The 19,011-nt window shown below is 51.1% G+C and overlaps 1 pseudogene; it reads left to right on the forward strand.

Annotated features, from left to right (window-relative positions):
- The first annotated feature begins 2,028 nt into the window (after window positions 1-2,028).
- LOC125520771 (G-type lectin S-receptor-like serine/threonine-protein kinase At2g19130 pseudogene) lies at window positions 2,029-4,486 on the forward strand (annotated as a pseudogene).
- Window positions 4,487-19,011: the final 14,525 nt, after the last annotated feature.

A 19,011-nucleotide genomic window follows, 5' to 3' on the forward strand; every position in this document is an offset into this window, starting at 1 on the left:
CACCTCCCCCTCTCCCTCCTTTATATACGGGGGCAAGGGGGCACCCCATGACACAAGTTGATCTTCGTGATCGTTCCTTAGCCGTGTGCGGTGCCCCCTTCCACCATATTCCACCTCGGTCATATCGTAGCGGTGCTTAGGCGAAGCCCTTCATCGGTAGAACATCATCACCGTCATCACGCCGTCGTGCTGACGAAACTCCCCGTCAACGTTTTGCTGGATCGGAGCTCGAGGGACGTCACCGAGTTGAACGTGTGCAGAACTAAGAGGTGCCGTACGTTCGGTACTTGGATCGGTTGGATCGGGAAGACGTACAACTACTTCCTCTATGTTGTGTCAACGCTTCCGTTGCCGGTCTACGAGGGTACGTAGACAACACTCTTCCCTCTCGTTGCTATGCATCACCATGATCTTGCATATGCGTAGGAATTTTTTTGAAATTACTACGTTCCCCAACATCAAGTAATGCACGGATGTGCGGGCGGAGACGACGCATGGTGGAGCATGGTTGCAGTCGGACAAGGTCGGCTGGGTTGGACTAGTCAGTCTGACGGATCGTCAGGGATGTCGGTTGGACAGAAGACGGCGGTGATTTCAGCGAAGACGACATAGGAGTGTGATGCTAATGGTGGCCGACTTCTGGGGCGTGGAAACACATGGTGCAGGCCTGAGGGCTTGTGCAGCTTCGACAGACTATGGCGCAGGGTTGATTCAAGGCAGTGCGCAGAAGGGAACTTGAAGTCAACAGGGCGCAGGGTAGCACAACCAGCTATATGGAGTCATGTTGAAGGTGGAGCTGAAGTCTGATGGACGACTTCACTCTGTGCTGATGGAGGGGCTACGATGTAAGATCGGAGAATCGAAGACTATTTCAGCAGGATAGTGAGAGACACGTGGATCGGACTGGGGCCCAATGGTCTGATGGAGACGTGATACTCGGCATCGGTCGGTGATGATCGATGGTTCTCTGCAGTGGGGGTTGAGGCAGTGGGGGCTAGCTACCCAGGAGACTCGACCAGGACAACAGAGGCTCGACGCGGTGATATCGGCGAGGCGTGGGTAAGCACGAGACACAGCGACAGACCAAGACACTAAATTGTTTAGGGTGCTGAAGCAGTGTTGACGAGTATCGGATTCAAGTGGGTGACTGGGTCTATCGGTGCCGGAAGATGGACAAGAGTTGAGCATGGAGAATCTGAGAAAAGTGACGGAAAGTCCTAATGTCAAAAGTTGAGAGAGTGCATGGCCGTATGATGTTCAATGCACATGGCAAAGTGCGGATGACAAGTACAGAAGGAGGTAGAGTGCTATAGCGGTGGCAGATGTCAGAGACTATCCGGGAAAAGGATGAGAAAACTGCGAATTTGACTGATGATAACATAGAAAAAGCGATGATGTTGAGTACAGGTAACTCTTATATGTAGCTTCCAATATGTAAGTTGTTCACTTTCACGCAAACAGTAGTCATGTGTGATGGCCTGGAGCGGATACTCCAGGAGTTAAGAGCACAAAATAGAGTAATGAGGAACTTAAATCCGAGTTCCTGTGCTATTATGTTGACATAGGTTACATCATGTGTCTATCCTCTCATTATATAAGAGGTCTAGGATACAAGTGTCCTATTTGGACACGATTGTATATCCTATCTACACACCGTATGGCTCCAAGTCCAACTGTAAGCTACCTTGTATAGTAATATTCGACATAATTCTAACATTTTTTAATATATATTTTTTAAAATATTTTGGGATATTACTGTTTATACAGGAGCATTTGACGTGGAGTATGTGCGTCACCATGGTGGACTCTCATGCCACGGGCTAATTCAAAGCCCTTGCCTTTTTGCGGGGAAATGAACGAGCAGTAGAATTTAATAATAACCAGTAAAACATGCCGGGGTCATCACGCATGTGACGCTCGCGAGAAGATGGTTTTTCTTGCCACCCGTCTCCGTCGTTCACCTGCCTCTAAATTCGGCTGCATCCCGCCTCAGAATTCACCGGCAAACGGAAGCGCTCCACCATCACCATGTCACTCTTGACCACAGCCACTTTCATGGCCCTTGCCTGCTTGTGCTTCGCCACTGCACCTGCAGTGGGTGCAGCGGCGACTCTCTCGGCGTGGCGTCCGCTGCGAGGCAACCACACGATGGTCTCGGCACAGGGCAAGTTCGAGCTCGCCCTGTTCAGCCCTGCTGGCAGCTCCGGAGACAGGTTCTACCTCGGGATCTGGTACAAGAAAATCCCCGGCCAGACCATCATCTGGGTGGGCAACCGCGCGAGTCCGCTATCTGCTGTCACCTCCGCCGAGTTCCGTGTCTCCGCTGACGACGGCAACCTCGAGCTCGTCGGCCCCGCCGGCGCCTCCACCTCGCCGGTCGTCGTGTGGTCTTCGAACCTGTCGTTTGCCTTGTCGCCGGGCTCAAACAACACGGCGGAGATCCACGACAACGACAACCTGGTCCTTGTCGACGGCCGCAACTCCTCCAACGTGCTGTGGCAGAGCTTCGACCACCCGACGGACACGCTGGTGCCGGAAGCGTGGATCGGGGAAAACAAGCTCACCGGCGAGTACCAGGCGCTCACATCGTGGCGGAACGCCCAAGACCCCGCGCCGGGGATCTTCAGTGGGACGCTGGACCCGAAAGGCGCTAGCGAGGTCTTCTACATGTGGAACCGGTCCCGCGTGTACTGGCGGACCGGCGTTTGGACCGGCCAAGCCTTCGCGAAGCTGCCGGAGGCGACCAAAAACACCATCTACAATGGGACGTACGTCGAGACGCCGGCATACCGGCGCGTCATCAACGTGCTCTACGACAATGCAACCATAACACGCAGCGTGCTCGATCCCACCGGTCAGGCACAAATGTACATTTGGATGCCCACGAGCCGGAGCTGGCAGCTCTTGTGGACCGGTCCCATGTTGCAGTGCGACGTGTACGCGCTCTGCGGCGCATTCGGCGTTTGCGACGAGGGAGGCAAGCTACCTTGCCACTGTCCGCCCGGATTTGCCCCGGTGACGGAGGGGGACTGGACGCTCAACGATTGGAGCGGTGGGTGCTGCCGGAGCTCACCGCTCAGGTGCGCGCACAACGGATCAAGGACGGGCGGGTTCGTGATGCTGCCAGACATGAAACTTCCAGATGACTCGCTCACCGTGGGCGTTGCCCAGAGCAAAGTAGAGTGCGAATCGGCTTGCTTAAAGAGCTGCTCTTGCCAGGCCTACGCCTTCTCTGCCGGGGAGTGCATCGTCTGGTACGGAGAGCTCCGCAACCTTCAGCAGCTCTACTTGGAATATGACAGCCCCGGGTCTAACCTATACCTTCGGCTTTCAGAAAGAGGATTGCAAGATCTCCATAGCGTAGACAGGGAGAAAATGGGAAGAAAGTTATGGTTTGTCCTTGGCATCATATTGGCTGGTGTTGTAGCAGTGGGGGCATCGGTGTTACTAGGCTGGAGGATTGTTCGTACCCGAAGGAGACTAGTCAGTATGGCAAATGAGAATGTATCCTCCTTGGCCGTGTACAGTTACGGCGACCTCCATGCCGCCACGAAGGACTTCTCGGAGCGGCTGGGCCGCGGTAGCTTCGGCTCGGTGTACCGCGGTGTTCTGAACCGGCATAAGGGAGACAACTCAATCAGAGTCCAGGTGGCAGTGAAGAAGCTTGAAAGTCTTGGGCGGCAAGGCGACAAGCAATTCCGGACGGAGGTGAGCACACCGGGCTGTATCCAGCACGTGAACCTCGTACGGCTCCTCGGGTTCTGCTCGTCGGACGACGATAAGATGCTTGTCTACGAGTACATGCCCAGAGGCTCCCTCGACGGCCTCCTCTTCCGTGACGGTGCGTGCATGAGCTGGCGCGACCGGTACTGCATCATGCTCGGTGTGGCTAGAGGGCTGGCCTACCTGCACCATGGCTGCCGCGATTGCATCATACACTGCGACATCAAGCCGGAGAACATCTTGCTGGACGAGGACATGTCCCTGAGGATCGCCGACTTTGGGATGGCGAAGCTGGTGGGGAGGGACTTCAGCCGCGCGCTGACGACCATGCGGGGCACCATCGGGTACCTGGCACCGGAGTGGATCTCTGGGCAGCCTATCAGTGCTAAGGCCGACGTGTACAGCTTTGGCATGGTGCTCTTCGAGCTCATCTCGGGAGTCGGGACGACGTAACTCCAAAGGGTACAGCGAGCTGGAGGCGGCAGGGACTGGTGGGAGTGAGTCCTCCTTGACCTTCTTCCCAGTGTGGGCCGCTGCAAAGGTTTTGGAAGGTGAGGTGGGCGCCGTGGCTGACCTGCGGTTGCGCGGCGATGTGATGCCGAAGGAGCTGGAGCGGGCGTGCAGGGCGGCATGCTGGTGCATCCAGGACGAGGAGGCGCAGCGCCCAACCATGGCGCAGGTCGTGCAGGCGCTGGAAGGCGTCGTCCACAACCAAGCGCCGCCGGTGCCACGAACGCTGGAGCACCTTGTCACCCTCGTGTAATTCTCACGTCGCGGGAATCTTTTTGACTAGGGAGTACCTAGAACTCATCTAAATGAGACGTAATTTGGTCTCATTCATCTGAAAAACAAGAACGGATACAACCCACGTCAGCACACACGCATCTTATAGCACCACATCCAATGGCTATAAAAGGTGAATGAGACCAAATTAAATCTCATCTAGATGAGTTCTAGCAAAACTGTTTTGACTAATGAAATAATTTTTTAACAAGACAACTGTACGCGCGTACACGTCGACTGCCGACCGAAATTACTAGTTTCGAATTTTGACGCTCCATGGTTTTATAATATCTTTTTTGCAATTATTTAAAGATAGCTGCCTTGTATAACAAAAACCATAGCAAAAATGCCTAATGAAGACCGAGCTCCATGGAGGCCTTAATTTGAAAACTTTTAATTCAATTTTTGTAGTTCCAAAAATTATGAAAAAATACACATATATCTAGAGACATAATGTACATTTGTGTGAATTTTCATGTCGAGACGTGTTAAAATGAGAGCTACAAAAAAGGAAAAATATATGTCTTGTTAGCATATGTATTGTTCATCCTAAAAGTCCATGATTTTTTTTGTGTAGCTCGCAATTCAAAATATTTCATCCTAAAACTTTACACATATACACATTACATCCGTGTGAACATGGGTATTGTTTCAAAAAAAAATTTGAAAGCGAAAGTTTGAATTTGGATATTTTTTTCAAAATTAAGGCCTCCATGGAGCTTGGACTCCAAAGTGCCATACTCAAACCACAGTGTCTTACAAACTCTACCAGCAGAAAATAAAGCATGACATGTAAGCTAGACACCTAGAGCGAACAGGTGAACCTCATGATTTTTGTGCACCCATGATTCGAACCGTCAAGCATCACAAGACGAGCATTCACACTACAGGAATCACTGGCTATGCCGTCGGCTAAGCGGTCAGCAAAGGGCCGATCCCCGTCGGCATAGATAGCGTTGGCTGACCTCCCGTGCCCATCAGCATAGTAATGCCGTCGGCATGGAAGTGGAGGACAATTTTCACCCGTTCGTGAGATGCCAGTTTGGACGCGACCTTTACTTGTCCATGGCAGAAGTGTGGAGTCTACCTGCTCTAAGTTCGTTTCAACACAGTGGGAAGGAGTGGCTGCTTCATGCACTTGGTGAGCTGAGTGATATTCAGAGATGCATGGTATTATTAATTTTCTGGAGAAGCTGGTATATTCGAAACGAAGTAACACATTCTAAACCTGCCCCGCCCATGGCTGTCTCTATAAGCTTTTTGCAAAATTATTTGGATACACTTCTTGGTATCAAGCTCAACTCCCACTGTGACCCAGCCAAAGGAAAGTGCAGTATTTCTTTTCTCACTGCCACACCTCTTGTTAAGGCTCCAGTTCGTGAATCTGAGTGGAGGCCGCCTCAACAAGGATGGGTTAAGCTAAATACGGATGGTTCCTATTCTTCTGGTGGTGGTGCGGGTGCCGGGATGATCTTGCGTGATGTTGCGGGTTCGGTCATCTTCTCATCTTGCAGAGCCCTGTTCTCGTGCAGAGATGCTCTAGAGGCGGAGTTGTGTGCATGTATGGAAGGATTGTCTTTCGCACTTCAGCATTCTGATCGTCCAATCGAAGTCGAGATGGACTCGAGTACGGCGGTGGCTATGATTTCCTGTGGTGAGGTGGATCGATCGGTTTATGCTTCTATGGTTGGTGAAATTAAGTTACTGTTGAGTCTTAGGCAATCTTGTATTACTCTTGTTTCTCGTTGTCAAAATAAAGCGAGTGATAGACTAGCTAGTTTTGCTAAAGTAGAGGGTCGAACAATTACGTGGGTCGGTTCGGGCCTGAGGATGTTTTGAAGTTTGTCCAAGAGGATTGTAAGGACCCGGTAATTGAGTAATACAAGTATTATTCCGCAAAAAAAAAGCATAGTAATGCCATCGGCATATGGCTGCCACATGGCAGCAGCTGGTGTCCCCTGTGGCTTCTCCATGCCAATGGTATAACCGTCGGCATACCTGGGGCAGCTTGTGTCCCCTGTGACGACTATTCTTCTACTCCTAAAATTCAGTTAACATTTGATTAACTGAATTAAGTGTAAATTTAGTTAACATTTGGTTAACTGAATTCAGTGTAAATTCAGTTCGTGTGGAGTACATTTGGTTATCACCAGTGTAAATTCAGTTAACTCCTAAAATGAAAAATTAATACGCCTTATTTATAGACCTTCTATATATCTAGATGATGCATAGATCAGGACTATCCCATTTTCGAAAGTATGATCAATGGCTGCACTATGCGTGGATTACTGTGCTAGTTAGCTGAATGACAGGTGAGGCTAAGCTGATGGATGTTCAACTTTTAGATCAGACAGATACAATTAGTTGGAAGTTAACCATAAATGGAGTATTCTTTGTCAAATTCATGTATTTGGATTTAATTGATTCCGGGCCATTGTCGAGGTCTTTGCACATATCGAAGATTAAAGTTCCACTCCGCATCAAGATCTTTATGTGGTTTGTCCACAAAGGAGTCATCTTGACCAAAAATAATTTGTTGAAAAGGAATTGGGTCGGTCAATCTAGATGTTATTTTTGTGATCAAAACGAGACAATTAAACACCTCTTTCTCGAATGTCTACTTGCAAAACTGTTATGGCGATCCATTCATATAGCTTTTAACGTTAATCCTCCAATGAGTATCAACACGTTATTTGGGACGTGGCTTAATGGAGTAGACATACACACAGTTAAACATATTCGGATAGGAATATGTGCACTATTATGGGCTATATGGAACACTTGAAATGATATGATTTTTAATGGGACAAAATTCACTAATTTTTTGCAGGTTGTCTACAGAGCTACAGTCTGGATCCGTATGTGGTTGTTACTCACTCATGCGGACTACAGGGAGATTATGGTTATTGGGTGCAGCCGATGGGAGACGGTAGTATGGGCTATCTTCAGCCAATTTGGATGGCGAGCTAATAATAGGCTAGCTGTGTAGGTATCATAGCCTACTTTTTATAGCCGGATGTGGCGCTTTCTCGCCGGGTGTGGCGTTTTACAGACTTGTTTATCTTTCTTACTCAGACTTGGAGTTTCTGTGAAACTTAAGACCTTGTTTTGATTTTAATAATATGGCTGCATGCATCGATTGATGCAGAGGCCAGAGGTAAGTCATCTTTTTTTTAAAAAAAAGGTGAGGCTAAGAGCATCTCCAGCCGCGCCTCCAACAGGCCCCCCAGGCCATTTTTTCGGCGCCGGCGCCAAAAAAACGCCCCAGTCACGCCCTCAGGATGACGAAAAGCGCCGGTTTGGCCCTTTTTTCCGCCCGGCGGCCGCAGGCCGAACCCGGCGCACTGGGGGGCGATCGGGGGCTCCGGCGCAAGGGAAAAGCGCGGCTGGGCCCACACCGTCAAGCGAAAAGCCAAGATTTTCTTCCCCGACCCGCCTTCCACCCCCGCGCCCTCGGCCGCCACTAGCTATATCCTAGCGCCGCCCGCCGCCCTTCACCGCTAGATAGCCATTCCCCGCCGGACAAATAGCAGAGGTTCGCCGCGGTAGCCCCTCCAACAACAGCTGGGCGTTTCCGGCCGCAGAGGGGCAGTTCGGCGGGTGCACGCCTACCGGGCGCAAGGTGTTCGGCGATTTGCCTGCCTCGGCGATGGACTCGGATGACGAGGAAGCGCTCGCCGCGCTGCTGGAGGAGGAAGCCGAGACCGACGTCCAGGAAGAAGAGCATCTGATGGTGCTCGTCGCCCTCACCCAGCTGCCGGCGAGCAATGAAAAGCCGTGGCGAGGTGGCTCGGCGCCGGGGCGGGTGAAAGCAAAAAACCGGCATCGTCTCAAAGGCTACTGCATGCTCTACTCCGACTACTTCGTCGATGCTCCACTTCACGACGACAAAACATTTCAGCACCGTTATCGGATGAGCCGAAAGCTCTTCCTCAGGATTGTGAATTCCATCCGGGAGTTCGACAACTACTTCAAGTGCAAGATGGATTGCACCGGCAAACTTGGATTCACCTCGATCCAGAAGTGCATGACATCGATGAGGATGCTTGCATATGAAGCTCCCGGTGATTCACTGGACGACTATGGGCGCATGGCCGAGTCCACCAGCATGGAGTGTTTCTACAAGTTCTGTCGGGCAGTGGTGGCAGTGTTTGGACTGCAATACTTGAGAACACCCAATGTGGAAGACACTGCTCGGATCCTAGCACAGAATGCAGCAAGAGGATTTCCTGGGATGCTTGGAAGCATCGACTGCATGCATTGAAAATGGAAGAATTGCCCATTTGCTTGGCAGGGGATGTACAAAGGCGCCAAAGGCGGTTGCAGTGTGGTACTTGAGGCAGTGGACACACAGGACCTCTGGATTTGGCACTCCTTCTTTGGTATGCCAGGAACTCACAATGACATCAACGTGCTGCAGTGCTCTCTTGTCTTTGCCAAGCTTGTTGAAGGTCATTCTTCTCCGGTGAACTTCGAGATCAATGGGCGGCACTACAACAAGGGGTACTATCCAGCTGATGGCATCTATCCGAGATGGTCACATTTGTGAAGACGATCTCAAACCCTCTGCCAGGAGGTAAGAACGCCTGGTTTGTGAAGGTTCAGGAGGCTTGCAGGAAGGATGTCGAGCGGGTATTTGGTGTGCTCCAATCTCGATTTGCTGTTGTCCGGTACACCGCTCAGACCTGGTCGAAAGATCAAATGTGGGAGATTATGACTTGCTGTGTCATCTTGCACAACATGATCATCGAGAGTGAGCAAGAAGACCCAGTGTTTGACACTGAACCATACTACAGGCAGGGTCCTCTAGCCGAAGTTGATCATCAGCTACCGGCAACCTGGACTGCCTATCTCAGTATGCGTCAGGAGATCCGAGACCCACAGATGCATCATCAACTGTAGCAAGATCTGATAGAGCACCTATGGAGGCTCAAGGGCGACGACGGGCGCGACGTGTGATGAAATATGACTTTTTATTTGTTGAACTATATAATTTGTATTGAACTATTTGTTGTTGTACTATTTTTTGAAGTATTTGATATTTCTGTGATGAAATATGTGATAAAAAAATTTATGTGGATAATTGAATGCCGAACAACGCCGAACCACGTCGAATATGGGCCTATTGTCGCCCATATGGGCTGAGGCAGTCCTGGATTAGGGGGTGTTCGGATAGCCGAACTATACCTTCAGCCGGACTCCTGGACTATGAAGATACAAGATTGAAGACTCCGTCCCGCATCCGGGGGGACTTCCCTTGGCGTGGAAGGCAAGCTTGGCGATACGGATATGAAGATCTCCTACCATTGTAACCGACTCTATGTAACCCTAACCCTATCCGGTGTCTATATAAACCGGAGGGTTTTAGTCGGTAGGACAACATACACATCAACGATCATACCATAGGCTAGCTTCTAGGGTTTAGCCTCCTCGATCTCGTGGTAGATCTACTCTTGTACTACCCATATCATCAATATTAATCAAGCAGGACGTAGGGTTTTACCTCCATTGAGAGGGCCCGAACCTGGGTAAAACTTCGTGCCCCTTGTCTCCTGTTACCATCCGGCCTAGACGCACAGTTCGGGACCCCCTACCCGAGATCCGCCGGTTTTGACACCGACATTGGTGCTTTCATTGAGAGTTCCTCTGTGTCGTCGCCATTAGGAAGGATGCCTCGCCCCGTCTTTAAAGACGGCACCGTTGCTAAGGGAGCTTTGGCTGTCGGCCAAACCCTCCGGTTAGGTGGCTTTCTTATGACCGCCTGTTCGGCTTCTGCGCCGACGATGACCTGTCGATCCATCGAAAACAATCTTCATGTCAACTCGGAACTCGCCGAGAGTTAGATCCAATAGAGCTTTCCTCCATAAACGAGCTCTTGGATCGCTTCGCCGCCCTGGTAGTCGCTACGGATTACGACCAGATTGGGCCTAAAACCGATCTGAGAGATATTAACTCTCCCCAAGTCACCCATCACGTTGCCGTGGTAGAGGGACAGTGCGGCGACCCTTCATCTATCTTAAGGACTCGCTACGTCCGGATTCCCGATCCCTCCAAGCCGGATACCCGTGGAGGGGAGGATATCACTCAAGACCTGAACTTAGAGTCAGGCGACGGGCTGGATTCATTAGACAACATCCAGGAATCCAAATTGTTGAGTTCAGAAATTCCTCGGCCTTTGAGCCTTATATGGGGTGAGGCTTCGGATTTAATTCCACCCACCCACCCCAACATATGCGATCTATCCAAAATCAGGCAAGACCCCGACGAAACAGTACATCATTACTGGGCCAGATTCCTCTTAGTTAAGAACATGCTAAGGGACTGCCGCGAGGAAGATGCAATCTCAATCTTCTGCGAAAATTGCATGGACAAGGGAATACTCAACGCCATAAGTCGCCGTGATATTACACGCTTCGCTGACTTGGCGTCCATCGTATGAAAGTACTGTGCGATGGAAAGCGCCTGGAAAACCGAAATAAAATTTTGGGACAATCCGGCCCTGAATACAAACCCAGTCCAAAATAAAAGGGTGCATCATCACCAATCACCCGGGTCAAGCACTAAAAAGCAAAAACCCTCTACAGGGCATGGAACCGTACTGAAAGGATGGCTTAATGGACCCTGTAAAATTCACAATACAGAGGACGCCACACCAACTCACAGCCTCAGAGCATGTTGGATACTCCGGCAGGTGGCCAAAATTGGCGAAAATCTCCTAATTCCGGAGGCCACAGAAAGCCACCCCAGAGACACCAATACGGTATTAACAGTCTTCGAGACATTCGCATCAAATAATATGCGAAAAAGGACACTCCGCAGCCTTGCCGAAGTCTACCAAGTAGCAACAATAAACCCATGGAATGACACGGCTATTACCTTTAACGCCAGTGATGAACCTAAATTCCGAACAGCCCGAGCACCAGCCGCATTGGTCCTCAGTCCAATAGTGGACGGCTTTCGTCTTACCAAGGTACTCATGGACGGCGGCAGCGGATTGAACCTCATTTACGAGGAGACTCTTCAAAAAATGGAAATAGACTGGAACTGCATTGAGCGAAGCAGCACAACCTTTCGAGGAATAATCCCCAGTCGGGAAGCGCTCTATACAGGAAAAATCACACTAGATGTGGTGTTCGGCACGCCAGATAATTACAGGTCCGAAGAGGTCACGTTCCAGGTAGCTCCGTTCAGCAGCGGTTATCACGCTCTGCTAGGGCGGGAAGCATTTACAATCTTCCAAGCAATACCCCATTACGGGTACATGAAGCTCAAGATGCCCGGGCCTAACGGGATCATCACTCTCGCTAGTGATCCGGACATAGCACTCCGCGCCGAAAACAAGACAGCCGCACTGGCCCTTGAGGCACTATCCAAAGCCCTAGCGGCTGAGGAGCTGACTGCGCTGCGCTCTACGGTGAACAGGGATGATGTGGTACTCGACAAAAGATCCAAGTCCACCTACTTTAAACCGGCGGACGAAATAGTCAAATTCCAAGTCCATCCAATGGACCCCAATAAAACAGCTTCCATCGGGGCACAGTTAAACCCTGATGTCGACGCCGCATTGCGAGAGTTCCTATGAGAGAACTGGGACATTTTCGCCTGGCACCCTTCAGACATGCCAGGAATCCCACGCAGGCTGGCCGAGCACAGCTTAAATATCCAAGCAGGATTCAAACCTGTCAAACAGGCTCTTCGGCGTTTTTCCGAACCTAAGAGACAGGCCATGGGAGAGGAGCTAGCAAAGCTATTGGAGGCCGGATTCATCAGAGATATAAAACATTCGGACTGGCTAGCAAACCTGGTGATGGTACCAAAGAAGGACAAATCCTGGCGCCTGTGTGTTGATTTTAAAGACCTTAACAAGGCTTGCCCAAAGGATCCCTTCCCCCTCCCCTGCAACGACTAGATTATCGATGCTACCGCAGGACACGATTCGTTGTGTTTCCTCGACGCATATTCTGGCTACCATCAAATCAAGATGGCAGAACCAGACCAAGCCGCAACGGCATTTATCACACCATACGGGCCATTTTGCTTCAACACAATGCCCTTCGGGCTCAAAAACGCCTGCGCAACATATCAGCGCATGATTCAGACATGTCTGGCAAGCCAGATAGGCAAAACAGTGGAGGCATACGTAGATGATGTGGTCGTCAAAACAAGACATGTTGAATCTCTAGTAGACGACTTGCGGCTCACATTTGATAACCTCCGAACATACGACATCAAGCTCAACCCGGAAAAATGCGTTTTCGGCGTTCCAGCCGGAAAGCTCTTGGGCTTCATTGTATCCGGTAGAGGAATTGAAGCAAATCTAGCCAAGATCCGAGCTCTGTCGCAACTGGATATCCCAAAGGACCTCAAACAAATACAAAAGTTAACCGGATGCGTGGCGGCTCTAAGCTGCTTTATCTCCCGCTTGGGAGAAAAGGCCCTACCCCTTTACCGCCTCCTTCGGCGCACCGAACACTTCAAATGGACGGATGCAGCCACGGCCGGACTCGACGAAATAAAAGCCATACTGGCAACAAACCCAGTCCTGGCCGCGCCAAACATTGGCGAACCAATGCTATTATACATTGCAGCAACACATCAGGTTGTAAGCGCAGTGCTCGTCGTCGAACGAGAAGCGGACGGACACAAATTCCCTCTTCAAAAGCCGGTCTATTATGTGTCCACCGTCCTGACTCCCTGCAAATCACGGTACCCGCATTATCAAAAGATTGCGTACGCGGTATTCATGGCGTCCCGGAAGCTACGACACTACTTTCAAGAGTGTTCAATAACAGTAGCCTTGGAAGTACCACTTAACGATATTATAAAGAACCGTGACGCAACGGGCCGGATTGCAAAATGGGCCATTGAGCTCCTCCCGTTCGACATAACTTACAAGCCACAACGAGCCATCAAGTCGCAAGTCTTGGCCGACTTCGTCGCAGAATGGACGGAGGCCGAGTTCCCTAAAGAGTACGGCACATATTACAATTGGATCATGCATTTCGACGGCTCAAGATGTTGGCCGGACTGGGGGCTGGCGTCGTTTTGACGTCCCCCCACAGAAGACACAGTTCAATACGTACTACAGATTATGTACACGGACTCCAACAATGCAGCCGAATATGAGGCCCTTTTACATGGTCTCCGCATGGCAGTATCCATGGGCATCCAACGCCTAGAGGTGCGCGGGGACTCGAACCTCGCAATATCCCAAATAAATGGAGACTTCGATGCCAAGGATTCAAAAATGGCAGCTTACCGCAATGCCGTCCTAAAAATGTCAGCTCGGTTCGAGGGGCTTGAATTTCACCATATAGCCCGGGAAAATAATCAGGCGGCAGATGTCCTGGCACGCATCAGCGCAAAACGCGATGTAGCCCCCCCAACATCTTCTTGGAGAGGCTGTTCAAGCCATCCGTAGTATGGGAAGGGGAGCCAAACAATAATAGCCCGGACCCAACCGCACTGCCCGACACCGAGCATTCTGACACAATCGGAGGCTCTGCCAATGAAATAACACCCTCAGCCCACATAATAATGGCCGTCATCGCCCCATGGACAGAACCATTCCTCGCCTACCTTACTAGACAGGAACTCCCCGAGGACCAAAATGAGGAACGCTGCATAGTGCGGCGATCCAAAGCCTACAAAGTCCACGAGGGAGAGCTTTATAAGAAAAGCACTACCGGAGTCCTTCAAAGGTGCATCTCCGAAGAGGAGGGGCGGAACCTCCTGGCTGAAATTCACGCCGGACTCGGCGGTCATCACGCTGCAGCCCGGTCCCTTGTAAGCAAGGCCTTCCGTACGGGCTTTTATTGGCCGACGGCCCGGGCAGACGCTCAGGACTTAGTCCAACGATGCACCGGTTGCCAGCTCTTTGCAAACCAAAGCCATATGCCACCCACCGCCCTCCAAACTATCCCCATTACTTGGCCCTTCGCGATCTGGGGGCTTGACATGGTCGGACCCCTTAAAGGCGGAACCCACAAGCAAAAATACTTACTGGTCATGGTGGATAAGTTCACCAAATGGATAGAAGCCAAGCCTGTTAAGACGGCCAAATCCGGACCGGTGATAGACTTTATATCCGGGGTTGTACACCGTTATGGCGTCCCCCACAGCATCATCACTGATAACGGCACGAACTTCACGGCCAACGAGGTAAAACTCTGGTGCAAAAACATGGGCATCAAGCTCGATTATGCTTCCGTCTATCACCCACAAACTAACGGCCAGGTCGAATATGCAAATGGTCTTATCATGAGCGGCATCAAACCCAGATTAGTGCGGTCCCTCAAGAAATCTAACACGCACTGGGTAGAGGAGCTCGACTCCGTACTCTGGGGGCTGCGGACCACGCCGAATCACACCACCGGATACACACCATTCTTTATGGTGTACGGCGCAGAGGCAGTTTTGCCTTGCGACATAATTCATGACTCACCTCGAGTGTGCATGTACGAAGAAATAGAAGCCGAGCTCGATCGGCAGGACAGCTTGGACGCATTGGAGGAGGAGCGTGACGTGGCAAAAGCCCGTTCCGCATTCTATCAACAGCAGGCTCGAAGATACCAAAGCAGAGAAGTACGGGCCAAAAATTACAACGTTGGTGAATTAGTTCTACGACTACCGGACAAGAAAAAGGACAAACTCAAGCCCAAGTGGGAAGGTCCTTTCATAATTGACCAAGTCCTGACTGGTGGAGCGTACCACCTGCGGGATGCATCGGATTACCGACTTGAGCCAAACCCATGGAACGCAGCCCGTCTCCGAAGATTCTATGCCTAGCGCCGGACTCTGTGTTCGTCTACTTCCTCTGTCCATTTTTTATATCTTCTGTCTTACATTTCTCTTCTCTCTCTCTCTCTCTCTCTTATAGCCTCTAAAGGCTCATACAGCGACGCGCTATCCGCGCTCATTAAACCTGGGGGCTTCTTTAAACAGAAGTTTATTCATGCGGGCTTCATGCCCAACACATGTGTCACACTTCCACATGTACCTTTTATTCACCATTATATGCGTCAATATGACTTAAGTTTTGGCCAAGCTGGGTTGCCTGGCTCCTGTGCTTACCCCTATGTTCCTGATTGTTCAGCTAGGTGGTAAAGGGAGCACCTCTGCGATTGTTACTGCCGGGTCAGCCGGACGTGTACCTCAGACTGGGTGAAGCCGAAAGCTAGTGTTCTTGAGGGAATATTCGGTCGGTGAACTAAAGATGATCTTTTTTTATTTTTATCTATACGCCCCCAGATGTTTTTCCTGCGTTTCTTTTCGCAGCCTGGACATGCACCTTAGGGCATGCCTCCCAGGGAAAGGAACCCCTAACGGAACTATTCTCCCTGGAAGATGTTTCTTACTAACCATGTAATATAACATACCTAGTCGGGCACTTGTCTGTTCACGCCCTAATGACCCCTACGCCTGGTCTCCATGCATTCCCCAGTTCCTATATAACCGCATGGGAATTCGGACACACTCCGGACCGTCAGGTCCCGAGGCTGAAGCAAAAAGGTCGGCCATGACAAATGATCTACAATCCAGCTAGAAGGCATTATACATGTCAATTAAATTACATAGTCATTTTGACTGGTTATATTCCTCTTCAATACCATCTAACAGGCTTTCTAATTTACAGTCCTGCTAGGAATACTTTGCGGCCAACTCTACTTGGACGTATACTAAGCTTACAGGGATCTCCTTCCCATCGGGCCCTACAGGACCGACCTCGGCCATGTGGTTGGGGTCAGCCTTTGCGTACCGCGTCTTTACCATGGCCCAGGCCTCCTTAGCGCCTTGAGGCAGGCTGATATCTTCCACAATCGGAAGCGCCTCCGTGCTCCCTTTAGCTGCTCCGCAAGCTCTCGAAGACCTTCGGGCATGGAGACGGACGGCCACAGGGCCTGGGCGACGCCTCGCATCGCCTGCCGAACTCGATCGAGCAGTTGCGAGAGCTCGGGAAGAAGGTCACCCGTCGAACCGGGCATCTCCTCTGCAGGACGACCTGTTAGCATACCTACAGACATTGCTCTGTTAGTCGACTTCCCCGACGAACTTTTTTTCAAAAGGTTCGCTCAAGCACTTACTAAATATGCCGCGCCGAAGCCGTTGATTCTCCTTCACGGAGTATGACAGCTAGGCACGAACATCTTTCAGCTCGACGTCCAGCTTGGTGTTGGCATCTTGGAGATTGTTCTTCTCCCCCATCACCTTTAGCAGCACCCTCTCACCAGACTTTAGCTGGCGTAGGAGGTGTTGCCTTTCCGGATTCAATCCGGCGCCATCTGCAATTTATTTGTCAGATTCGCACCAAAGCCGTGCTTCACAAAATACCTATCTTTCGAAGTGTATATTACCAGAGGGGGTCTCCTTAGGCTCCCCTGCCGCGGCTAGTGCGGCCTCAAGTTGGGCTTTGCACTCTTCTAGCTCCTCGGACAGTAGGGAATTCTTTTCCGTAAGAACCTGCATCACAAATGATCCTTAAATCAGTTATTCTAACCGTTTCAAGTCTCGGGGGCTACTGGTATATATATATAATTACCAAAATTTTCTTACCCGTATGTCTTTTACATATTGCTCCGTGGCTCTGGCTAGACCATCTTGAGCGGCACGGAGGTATGCATCTCCCGACTTAAAGGCATCTAACGCCTCTCGAGAGAAACAAGCGTCGCAAAGAATTGTCCGACGACGCCTGTGGTTCATGGCACTCTCCACCTCAGAGTTGGTGGCAGACAATCCGTCCACATCCTGCATTGGAGGAGCGTCCGGTGCGCGCCTTGTGTTCGGCCCCGCTTCCGGGCCAGGCTTTGGAGCCTGGCTGGTGGAGGGGCGATTGGCGGTCTCTCCGAATATAGTTCGGCGAGGTCTCTTTGTTCTGAAGAGAGCACAAGTGTTAATATGCCTTGAAGGTATAACACCTGGAATAAGGGGGTGCGCCATACCTTTGCGCTGACGCCCCGGTCCGGACTGCACCTCTTTTCTGCCCACGGGGCCCTGCGGTCCCTCGTTGGCTTGTCGTCGCAGGTTCGGCCTCCCGTTTCTGGGAGGCCGGAATTAGCCCTGGATAATCAACCGTAATGGCCACCAGGGCGTTTTCCTTGCTCAATTGATGGAACACTCCATCAATCAGATCCACTGAAAGGTCCGGGTCCTCTTGAGAGTCTGGGTCGAGGGACCGTTCTGGGTCCTCGGGTTGTGGAGGAGGGCTGTTTCTGCCTTTGACGGCCTGGCGCAGTTCCTGCGTCGAAATCACTAAGATTGAATATTTAACAATGGGGATATAAAACGGATGGGCAAGATGTGACCACTCACCCAGCTTGGAGGATTATACATGGAAAATTCACCCTTTGGGTCGACGCGGAGAAAATCCTCCTCTTCTCCCTTGTACAAAGCGGACAAGGTCTTTATTAGAGCCGCAGCCGAATCCGACCCCTTACGGCCGTAGCAGGTGGTGTCGTCCTCCCCATTGAAATCCCACATGGGGTGGCTTCTATACTGTAGCAGCTGCACCCCTCGCATGATGCATGCGGCCATGACCCCGATCATGGTTAGTCCGGAATGAGCTAGCAATCTTATTCGGCCCATCAGGTAAATGATGTCCCTGTCACTTTCCGTCTGAGGGCTCCGTGGGCGCCAGCTCAGGCGCTTCTTTAAGGGAGCACCGTTGAATTCAGGGAGGCCGATCCGGACAGGATCCGGCAGCGGGACGTCTTCTATATAGAACCATTCTGAGGGCCAGTCTTCGGACGCCTTCTTTGGGGTTCCGGACAGATATCCGGTTCCGGCGATGCGCCACACTTCGGCTCCGCCCACTTGATACATTGACCCCTTCTTGGAACGGGGCACGAGGCAAAACAGCTCCTTCCACAGTCCGAAATGAGCTTCAACACCCAAGAACAGCTCGCAGAGGGCCACAAAGCCCGCGACGTGCAATATTGAGGCAGGCGTGAGATGATGTAGCTGGAGGTCGTAGAACTCCAGCAGCCCCCGGAGAAACGGGTGGATTGGAAATCCGAGCCCCCTTATTAAGTAAGGGACAAGGCACACCCATTCTCCTTTGGAGGGATTAGGGGCATTCTCTACTTGCTCTCCGCCGTTGTAGACGGCAAGACCGGCTCGAACCGAGACCATATAGGCCGGGGGGGGGGAGAAATCCCTTGGTCTGGAGCGTCACTAGCTCGCTATGCGGGGTTGAACATTTCTCCCAATATCCAGGCTTAGGGCTGGAAGGGCGAGGGGAGGAGTTGCGACGGCTGGCCATGGTGGAATGGACCTTTGTCGGATGCGCTCTGGTGAACAATCGCGGAAGGGAGGAGGTGTGGATTGGATCTAAATCCTCGTCCCCTTAAATAGGACGGCTCATTTACGCGGCTAGGGGTGTGAATGTAAAAACACTCAGACTTTTCATATTCGTTTGACACGTGGGAAGCGGCCATTATTGGGCGTAGAAGCCGAGGAGCGCAACATCTACAAGAAACCGGACTTTATTCAAACAGGTGCACGGAATTT

This window comes from Triticum urartu, chromosome 7A (genome assembly GCF_056163025.1).
Source record: "Triticum urartu cultivar PI428250 chromosome 7A, HENAU_Tu73, whole genome shotgun sequence".
Classification (NCBI taxonomy): Eukaryota; Viridiplantae; Streptophyta; class Magnoliopsida; order Poales; family Poaceae; genus Triticum; species Triticum urartu.